Genomic DNA, 11,588 nt, shown 5'->3' with positions numbered 1-11,588 from the left:
CGCAGTTTTGGGCGGCATCAAGCTAAGTTCCTCAAAATCGCTTAGCCGTACACACAGCTGAGTAATTTTTACTATATTTACATTTATTACATTTGCACGTATTCATTTAGCAGACGCTCTTCTCCAAGGCAACGTACATTTCATAGAAAATCCGATGTGTTTATTACACTAGCGGAAAGACGCACTTAGATTCAGACGTGTGATTCCTAAGTACATTTAGTTAACTTTCCACCATATGAACCAATGTTCATCACACGAGTAGCTGCATAAAACTTTATCAGAATATCCACGATTCCCGATCACCTTCCTCGTAATATTTTTTTTTTCTTCGGAGATACAAATGAACATTTACATTACATCGTATTAATTCAGAGTAAGTGGCCTGATAAGGGAACGCTGGCGGGGGATTCGAACCAATGTACATCATCTGGCAGGCTACAGTTCTAATAACTACACCATCCGCTGCCCCCAGGAACGCCTCCTACCGCCCTTCTGTGACCGCAAAGAAGGACGCGATCCATCTGATCGGAGGGTAAATGCGGGCAAGGCGTCGGGGGAGGGGGAGGCACCGGGAGCCAAGGATAATGGGCAGGATGAGGAGAAAATAAAATCTAACATCGGGCTTGTATCACAGAAATACGGTCCCCTGTATGTCTTCCGGCAACGACCGCGGCTAATCCAGGGTCGATCGCATCCGCTGACCTTATTTATTTCCCTTTTGGCACCTAACAATTTACTGACTCTCTGCCCCTCCTGTGCTAATAAAGCCAATCCTTCTTTTTTATTTTTTAACGGGGGCACAGATATCAAGCTAACAAGGTTGTTGCGCAGCGAAAGCATAAAACCTGAAAGGGGCCTATTTCACCCTTTACGTTAAATTTAGTGTCCCTCCTCCCGGTTGTCTCATCCTGGATTTGTACCTGTGCTCCGACCGCGTCTCTTCACCCGCAGCCGACGTGGTTCCCTGCTGTCGGAATCCCATCAGCGGGGCTAACCGTCAAAACCCGGCACTAGTCGGAATCTCCGAGCCGGATTAAAAGCGCCGTACCCGCAGTCGATCGATACAGCAAACTGATATATTTGGCGTCAGTCAGTATCAGTCGGGAGGAAACCTGCTGGACCTGGCGTCAGTCGATATCTGTCAACAGGCCTCTCTGCCACCCCGCTGACGGAAAGTACTGGCGAGGTCCAGGAACACGTCCCTGACGCCTTTCACCAAAGTGCTTTACCGCGTTACACTACTTACGCTGCTTTAGCTATTTATAAAGTAGGGGTTGCACGCACGACCTCGGATGTTGCAAAGTCGACAGTTATGTGATGAAAGTCGAGTCGACGTCGACTAGTCGCTGATGACGTCGTGAAAAAATACACAGGAGAAGGGAATGCTTTGCAACAACCGACAATCTGTATTCTCAGACTGAATGAATATTCTCACAACAGCTCACAGATAGGCTATATATATATATATATATATATATATATATATATATATATATATATATATATATATATATATATATATATATATATATAGGGGGCGCGGTGGCGCAGTGGGTTGGACCAGGTCCTACTCTCCAGTGGGTCTGGGGTTCGAGTCCCGCTTGGGGTGCCTTGCGACGGACTGGCGTCCCGTCCTGGGTGTGTCCCCTCCCCCTCCGGCCTTACGCCCTGTGTTGCTGGGTAGGCTCCGGTTCCCCGTGACCCCGTATGGGACAAGCGGTTCTGAAAATGTGTGTGTGTGTATATATATATATGTGTGTGTATACACACATAACAGATAAGATGGAACATTGTAGCCGGGTTCAAAAAAATGCCTTTTTTTGTTTTTTCTTTTAAAAATGAAAACCAAATTATGAACTATGTTTAAAAACCTTTTTTTTTTTTTTTTTTGCTCAAAATGTAAAATATTTACAATATGCCTCATAGTTTTGCTGTCTTATTTTTTGACTTTGAGTTATTTCGCTTTGTGGTATTCTCGAACAACCCGCACGTAAACAAATTGAAACTGCGTTAATATGGAGCGCTGGGTGCTTTTCAAAAGCAGCAAGAAAGTGTCCTCTTCTTACAATGTTGTGCCGCGCACAAAATCTTCGGACACTCGTTGTAGAAGAACCCCGCGCATCACCATCCTGTACTAGACTGTCTGTGACCTCTGACTATGTTGCTCTTGTTTGTATCATATTATTGATCATTTACACAAATGGCTCCAGAGTGGACATTTTTTTTCTGAAGAAAAGACCACCAATTAAGCTCACATTTATGTCCAGGTTAGGCTACTTGTTAGGCATTTACATTTATTTACTCAGCAGACACTTGTCTCCAAAGCAACTCCCAGTGAATTCTATGTAGTGTTATCAGCCACACACCATATTCACCGTGGTGACTTACACTGCTAGATACACTACTTACACTGGGTCACTCATCCATACATCAGTGGAACACACACACACACACACACACACACACACACACACACACACACACACACACAGTGGGGGAACATGAACAGCATGTCATTGGACTGTGGGAGGAAACCAGAGCACCCAGAGGAAACCCACACAGACATGGGGAGAACATGCAAACTCCACAGAGACTGAGGGAGGATCAAACCCACATCCTCTTGCACCACCCAGGGGCTGTGAGACAGCAGCGCTACTCTCTGTACCACCCAGGTAGTCAATATTTTGATTTTGATTGCTACACTTTGTATGACTAAACAAAAAGAAAAAATTGATAAAGTCCTTTTCTTTTTCGTGTTTGTGCTCAGAAACAATAAAAAGCCCTTTTTCTAATTCTTCTGCTACTTAATTCATAATTTGTTTTTCATTCTTAAAATCAAAAACGAATGAAGGCATCGTAATTCACATTTTGATTTTAATTTTCGGATAAAAAACGAATAAACGCAATGTACTCGGACCAATTTGGATCGTTCCTCTGCTAGAGGATGCCTTTTCAGATGAGCGTGCGTTGCACTTGTACTTCTGTTCTACTTCAGGACAGACTTGCATATTTTGCAAGTGACAGTAGCGCAGGCTTCATCTTTAGTGAAGTATTTCCACACACTCGAGGAACCGCTGCTGCTTTGCTGCAACGACCCACCAGGCTCCTCACTTGCTGCCTTTTTGGAAGCGTCCGTGTCGTTAGTGTCATAATCACGTGATCGGCGACTAGTCGACGTCAAGCTTAAAGCGTCATCACAGAGCAGTAAAGTCAACAACTCGACTAGTCAGCTAGTCTGTGCAACCCCTATTGTAAAGTAGGGTCATTTTCACCAAAGCAATTCAGGATAGATACCTTCCCCGACGGTGCTACAGAAAGAGGAGCGTTGTGAACCCGAGACCTCCGAGTCCAGAGGTTGTCTCCGTTCTATGCACCATAGTTGGTCTCTACCACTTTTTGCTAGTAGGACCAGGTGTACCAGTGACATGATCTTATTTTGGACTCATCCTGAAAAGATTGGATTCTCTCAAAAAGAGTGAAGCTTGGAAAAGCTGGAGGATAAAGAAGATGAAGGCAACTAGACGGATGGACTCAACCACAGCAACGATGGACAAACCCATTTTAGCGCTAAGGACGCAAGTGAAGGACTCAATGTTGAGGAAGCATTCTGTATGTTTCGTCAAGAAGAGCTGATATCTATTTGAGAACCGCTAGTAGGATTTACTGTTGAGTCAATGGTGTCATGGTATGGCTCATCTTATCTATTGCTCTATGTGCAATAGCTGATGATGTGAGAACCGCTTTCAGATGTTGAGTTGGCCAGCTCTTGGATTTTCGGATTCCAGCTGATGCAAGGAGAAGGCGACCATCATCATGCAGGTCAACCTGCGAACCACCAGAAAGCTAGATTTGTGCCTCTAACGACAACCCTTGGGATCCATGACCCACAGGGACGTGGCACGGCGTTAACATGTTTGCAATCCTCTCTTTTGCTCTGATCGGCACCCAAAACTTGTATTAGCGCAGCCATCTGCTGAGAAATTAGGCGACGTTATCTTGCGGCACCGTGATGAAACCTTTTTGAGATGTTAATTAGCTTTCATTGTTTTCTCCCAGCGTTTTGCCTGGAAGCGGTACGGCTCCGGGACCTCGGAACAAACGCGTGCGAACGATCGATCGATCGTCTGAAGACAGACGTGCGTTCGCCCATTGAGCCATCGGCTCTTGTTAACGCCACCGAGTCAATGGATGGAGATCCGTGGAAAAAAAAACTACACTGCTAACATTCAGTTTACGTCCATCTGTAAAGTTGTTAATCAGGGATGTGCTTGGCTCTGTCATAACCCCTTATGACACATGGGGTGGTAAAACACAGCGAACGACAATTCATTATCTGTCGCCTCTGGATGCATAACATGGGATGGGTGGCATGGTTGCACAGCGAGTAGCGCTGCTGTCTCAACAGCGCCTGGGTGGTGCAAGAGGACAGGGGTTTGATTCCTGCTCAGTCTGTGCAGAGTTTGCATGTTCTCCCTTGTCTATATAGGCTTCCTCTGGGTGCTCTGGTTTCCTCCCACAGTCCAAAGACATGCTGTTCAGGTTCACCCATAGTGTGTGTGTGTTCCACTGATGTGCAGATGAGTGACCCATTGCAAGTAGTGTATCTAGCAGTGTAAGTCAGCTTGGTGAATAAGGTATGTGAGCTCATAACACCATGTAGAGTTTGCTGCTTTGGAGAAAAGCATCTGCTAAATAAATAAAATCTAACAAACTGTTATGTTATTGTCCTGAAATGCGTAGTTCAAGTATAACTAGAATTTTTCTTTTTAAATCCAAACGCATTGTCTGTGACTTTATTCTGTGGTTAATAAACAGGTTGATATGTCGTCTTCCATATCGGTTTTTAAGTGTCGTTCAACGAGGGCGACCATGTGTCAGTTAGAACCCGGGAACTTACAACACTCTCACAGGTCAAGGTGTAAAAACATGAGGGTTTCAGTGAAGTATAAAGAGGAACATGATCAGGAGGAAATGACTGTCATCTGTGCTTCATGCGCATGCATGAGTTGGAGCCTTCACCGCTCGCGTGTGTGGAAGGCGGTGGGCAACGGGGGTTCACACGCGCGCTGCATTGTGCTACAAGGAATCTGCCTTCACACTGAAAAAAATAACAGCTTTTGTGATTGGATGCCAGTTAAGGATAAATTCGGGGTCTCGGCGCAACATCCAGAGAACAACCGCTGTTTCAACCCCCAGCATGGTTTCCTCTCTCTACATGCTTCGCATCACGATTTTGAAAGTTTGGTCAAAGCAAAGAGGCTTTAGCTGGAGCGGGCTGAGACTTTAGAGGTTCAATTCTCAGCAGGTGGCATGATGGTAAAAAAAAAACCCATCAGCTGGGTCAGATGGATGGGTTTTTCTCCCATTTCATTTACATGTATGCATTGATCAGACACTTTTCTCTAACGTTACATGAAACCGAGTAAATAAAAGTAGAGCAATAAAAGCAATGAGCTTTAGGCACAGGACTGTCAAAGCACACCTTGTCAAATACCACCAAGTTGCCAGTTCACATCTCCCAAGTAGCCACCTACAGAAGAGATAATCCAGTAGCAAATTTACATGAACATTTTTCATTTAGTTGACGCTTTTCTCCAAAGCAACTTACGATGTTAAGCTACCTACAGTTAATAATAAATGCATAGGTAATCATGAAAATCAAGCAAATGGTGATGGATTCGTTTACGGGTCTGTCAAGAGATCAGGGTAGAGGTAAGTCTGAAAGGGATGGGTTTTGAGAGTGGAGGGATTCAGCAGCTCCGAGGGAAAGAGGGAGCTCATTCCACGACAAGGCGGTCGTAACTGAGAACTGAGGGACTTTGGAAATTTTACCACTTGTTTAATGGAACGCCAAAGGTGTATGAGTGCAATGTCTTCACTGGAGTGTAGGGAGCAACACTGAAGGGCGTCTGGGTTCTTCTGGGGCTGCAGGTGCTGCTGGTCTTCTCCAAACCTGCTGGGTCACGAAATGAAGCCTGACGCCCATAGAACAACGATAAATAAAACACTGGCAGGCGTACGTGCTGGTATTTACCCCAACCAAGTTGGCGTGATTCACAGAGGAGACTCAGCAACTAACTAACTGGCGATGACTGAACCGAGAGCGAGAGTGGAGCAGAGGTGTAGACATATATAGACCACTGCCAAGCGACTGTGCTCATTCCAAAGGCTGGCAGCATCACGCACGTCCATTTTTACCGCTGAAGATTTCATCAAGGACCACCCTTCACCGTCCGTGGAGGACCACCGTGGAGGAACACACATCATTTTGCATGGTTTTTGCGTGTCAGGAGTCACCGCCTTTCAACTTTCCCTCCATGTCCCTCCTTTTCCACTTAAACAAAAATCATCCGTTGATAAAGTCACTATTAGTCAATGAATTAAAATGCATTGAGCTGATTGATGACACTGGAAATCACCAGAAGTTTTTTTTTCCACAGATGAAAAGATTTAAAAAAAAAAAAAAAACAAATTACGAACGTAAAAATGAAATCTTTCGAATTTAGAGAATTTTGTGCAATTTTTTGAAGACTCAATTAAAAATATTGTTTTAAAAATAGTAGAAATGCTGAAAGAACAGTAATAGCAGATAACATCGTGCTTCAGGACATAAGGACTCACACTCTGAAGGTTGTGGGTTCAAGCCCTACTCTTCCCGTGGCTGTAGTACTGTTGAGCAAAGTGCTGATTGAACTGCTCCATTTGTGTATGAATACTATAAGTGCTTTGAATTATTTCCATCTGATAGGTGAAAACTGGAGTAATAAGATCCCTGCTAGTATGAGAAACAGGACATTTTGAGGGTATGGGACTTTTTTCGTAAGAGTGAAGGCCCAGTTTTTTTAATTCCTTTACAGGAATCACTTACTGATTTGCATCCCTTGAGTGCAGGATGTTATATAATATTAATAACCGGACTAAAATGCGGAAAAGGATAAACAGTGTTGGGGAGAAAAAAACATTGAGTCAAACAACGCAGCAAATAATGGGCAGGAATTTTGTTGGTTTAAGCTGGAAGTTTCGGAAAACGTACCGAATGAAAGAGGTAAATGTGCTATTTTTTGAACTGTTCCGTTTAAAACTCATTATTGTGTTGAATTAAAATATGTCCCTTATTTCCAGGCCTGCATGGGTGTAGTGCCCGTGTTTCAAGATCCAGTGTTCCCAACGGTTTCTCACTGTGGTTTGAGTTCCGGGGGTGTCTGCAGGACATTTGATGAGAGGGAGGGGTCAGCGCTCGGTGCCGACCGCGTACAGACACACGGTGCGAGAACCAATCACACGCTGATTACCCATGAGTGCGGAGCCCAGGCCTCCTTAACCGGACATGATGGAATCCAATCGCAGCACAAACAGACGCGGGGAAATCGAGGAAACCTGCGTGTCACACGGCCGGAGCCAAGAACTTCGAGATCATGGAAGGAAAAGGGGGCATCGCAGACACTGATGTTAAATTTCACTGCGTCATCTGGTTGTGTGTTCAGAGCATGAAAGAAGTGCGTCTTAACAGACGAGACTGAATTTTAAAGGGAAAACTAAAATTTTGTTCACTGCAGTAGAAAACATCCAGCTATAGATTATTTTTAATGCCTTTAGAATACAGGGACATATTATCCATTGCTTAGAGTGTCTCCTTTCGCTTAACGGATAGAGTGGCTAGCATAGTGACTAGAGCTGCTGTCTTTGGACCTGAAGGTCACAGGTTTGAATCTCATAACCAGCTACAGCAGCCTTGAGCAAGGTACTTGCATTTAACTAATGCTTTTCTCTAAAGTGACTCACAGGGTCAAGGTTACAATTATTTAATTATTTAGAGCAATTCAGAATAAGTACTTTGTTCAAGGGCACCACAGCCAAAGGTGGGACTCAAACCTCCAACCTTCGGAGCCAAAGGCAGTAGTTCTAACTACCAGCTGTCCCTATTTATCCTATATTGCTCCAGTAGAATTACCCAGCTGTATAAATGGGTAAATAATTGTAACCATTACACTGTAAGTTGCTTTGGAGAGAAGCGTCTGATAAATGTAAATATGCAACTTTTTCTCATGTTAATAATCAAAATGTCATTCCAACCACATTCACGCCAGCTCTGAAAACCTAATAGATATAAATTTCCGGAAGGATTCCACGGATTTCTTGTCGTTGCATCACTAATTACATGTATAAATATATTAAAAGGCAAATTTGCAGCTGCTGTAATGCCGGTGAAAGCGGCAGGGAGAGGGGAACATCGCAGCGGAGAGCACGGGTCCCGCTCGCGGAACAATGGATGGTGATTGGGAACAAGGCGGAGGCAAAGACCTGCTGGCGAAGGCCGTCGCCGCGGGTTCGCTCACAGAGCGGCACAGCTGCCCCCCCGTTGTAAAAAATGATCCAATTTGTAGTCGGATCTGCCTTTTCAATAGAATTATTGCGGCATGGCGAGTAGCGCTGCTGTAGGTGCTGTGAGAGGACGTGGGTTCGATCCCCGCTCAGTCTGTGTGGAGCTTGCGTGTTCTCCCCGTGTCTGCATGGGTTTCCTCTGGGTGCTCTGGTTTCCGCCCACAGTCCAAAGACATGCTGCTCAGGTTCCCCCATAGTGTGTGTGACAGTGTGTGTTCCACTGATGTATGGATGAGTGACCCAGTGTAAGTAGGGTATCTAGCAGCATAAGTCACCTTGGTGAATAAGGTGTGTGGGCTGATAACACTACAGAGAGTTCATTGGATGCTGCTCTGGAGAAAAGTGTGATAAATAAATAAAATGTAACTAAAGCCGTTTCCATATGCCTTTTCATAGCAGCCATACGTGGGACCCCACAAAAGGAGCGAGAAACATGCACAACCACTAAAACTTAACCGCAACGACCACAACATTACTTTCCCTGCAAAAAAAACAAGCGTGTGGAAATAGAATTTGTTTACATAAACCACAAAAGTATACTTTATGTTTTCCCCCGAATGACTTATGAAACTCAAAGCTTTTTCATGTGTTTGTCAGATGTTAGCCGGAACACCATGGTACACTTTCACCACCACGCATGAGTTTGAGAAACACTTTAAATGCCCGCTGTACTGCAAAAAGTACATCTTAAAAGGACGAGTCCAGTTTCCGCCGGGACACGGTAGACACGGTATTTATGTGTATTTTTACCTTTTCAATGGCGCTGAGTTTGCGGAGCCTGTGCGGAAAACGCGGTACTTGTTTCGGCCAAAATAAACTGCCCAAAATGTTCCATTTATGATAAATGTTGCGTTAGTAAATCATTAATGAGAGAGGAGATGAAATGCTGATCTTCAGAAAGGAGCAAAGCAGTGTTTACATACTTTAAATTAAAGAACATTTTTTATTAGCTTGGCTGTCAAAACATACATCCGGCGACACGATCAGTTTGGGACGCTGATGATTTCCCATAAAACGGAGCGTCTCCATAAATCCACGCACCTCGTCTACTTTTCGAAACAGACGAAAACATCCCGAGCCCAGATCTACTCCAGATGGCACCACCGCTAGAGCTGTGCGGTACAAAGGCACGACCCTTGGCTTGAGACTTGAGCCAACAACCTTCTGCTTGCCGCTTTCATTTTTTGACACGGAAATAAATATCCGAACACTGCAGAAAATTTGCATTAAACTTCAGATATTTCTTTCAAAGAACTGACAGCCATTGGCAGTGGGGGACAGGAGGTTAAAGTAAACTTGTACTATGAATTTCCAAACTTGCATCCATGCCTTTTTACCTTTCTGATACATCGCAAAACACCATGCATCAGCTGTAAATATCCCACTCGGGCCTTTCTAAAGGTTTTCGGTGAAGTACAGCACTGTGTAAAAGTTTTAGGCACAGAACGATTCCAAAAATAATGCCCTTAATTAATAAACTTCCTACAAAGCTTAGTAACCATCCATCACAAACAACCGCTTTTCCCAAGCAGGGTTGCGCCAGGCTTGGCCGGGTCCCGCTCTCTGACGGGTCTGGGGTTCGAGTCCTGCTTGGTGTACCTTGTGATGGACTGGCGTCCCGTCCTGGGTGCGTCCCCTCCCCCTCCAGCCTCGCGCCCTGTGTTGCCGGGTTAGGCTCCGGCTCACCGCGACCCTGCTCGGGACAAGCGGTCTCACACAGTGTGTGTGTGTATACTTTCTTAACCAACATACAAAACCCTAATACTGTAACTTTTTGCAAAAAGAATGCTTGGAAATCTAAAATATGTTCTTTCCCATTGACACTAATGCAGGAGACATTAAATAACTGTCAAAAACAAATATTTTTGTGAAACATCTCAGTGCCTAAGACTTCTGCGCGGTACTGTACGTTTAAGCGCTGCCTTCCCTCGTGACGTTTTCTGCCGAAGTTTGCCAAGCCGAGGAAATGGGTCTGAGGAGCCGAGCTAAAAGTGTACGTCGCTCTCAGTTTTAAAGGTTAGCGGAACATTGACCCTTCATTTTCTCCTCCGGTCCTCGTGGGCCTTCCAGGTCTAACAACAGCAGCCTGGGGAAGCGAACTAGTGAGCAGCTCTTAGCCCTCATTGTTTGAGACTTAATGACTTCTACCAAAAGGCCATTTATTGCTGTTCACACATTGTGCTACTTTCTTCCCCAGTTACATAAGGATAAAAAACGTTCCCAGCCCTCATTTTACGGGCTCCGGTACAACGAAAATGCACTGCAAAGACTTACGAAAATCTAAAGTACATTTGTTTATCAAACAACAGACTTATTATTGCACACAAATCATGTTTGCCCAGTTGTGACATTATTTATCTTCCAGAACAAGTATTTTATTCACTGTGTGCTCTCTTTTACTCTGAAAAGCATGCATACACTAATTTCTCCCAAAACAAAAAGCAGCACAGGTGGCGCAGTGAGTAGTGCTGTTGTCTCACAGCAGCTGGGTGCTGGAAGAGGACATGGGTTTGATCCCTGCTCAGTTTGTGTGGACTTCATATGTTCTGCATGTGTTTCCTTGGGGTGCTCTGGTTTCCGCCCACAGTCCAAAGACATGCTGTTCAGGTTCCCCCATAGTGTGTTCCACTGATGCATGGATGAGTGACCCAGTGTAAGTAGTATATCTAGCAGTGTAAGTCACCATGGTGAATAAGCTGTGTGGGCTGATAACTCTACACAGAGTTCATTGGAAGTTGCTCTGGAGAAAAGCATCTGCTAAATAAATGTAGTTAGTCTTCTGGCTTCCAATCATATAAACAATCTGAACCAGAAACAGGCCTTGATGAAATGTAATTTCACAACTCAAAATGAAAAACTTATTAATTCGTTTAGCCGATGTTTCTTCTCCAAAGCAAATTACAATAGTGAGCTTCTTACAGTGATTTTCCCAAATTACCACAGCTGGGTAATTTTTACTGGAGCAATTCTGGCAAAGTACCTCGTTCAAGGGTATCGCAGCAGGGCTGGGGTGAAATATTTGTTCGTAACACTACGGAGCACTTTGAACGTAAAAGACAGTTTTCAGAGATCTTGTACACTTTATTTCTTCATATGACTGACATCCAAGAACTAAACAATCGCAGTATCTCTGCTCAGGGTGTACCCTCCCTCGCATCCGGTGCTTCGAGGATAGACAGGATTTTTGCGGCCTTGACCTGGACAAG

The sequence above is a fragment of the Scleropages formosus genome, chromosome 14, assembly GCF_900964775.1.
Source record: "Scleropages formosus chromosome 14, fSclFor1.1, whole genome shotgun sequence".
NCBI lineage: Eukaryota > Metazoa > Chordata > Actinopteri > Osteoglossiformes > Osteoglossidae > Scleropages > Scleropages formosus.
Note: the sequence above shows the minus strand (reverse complement) of the source record.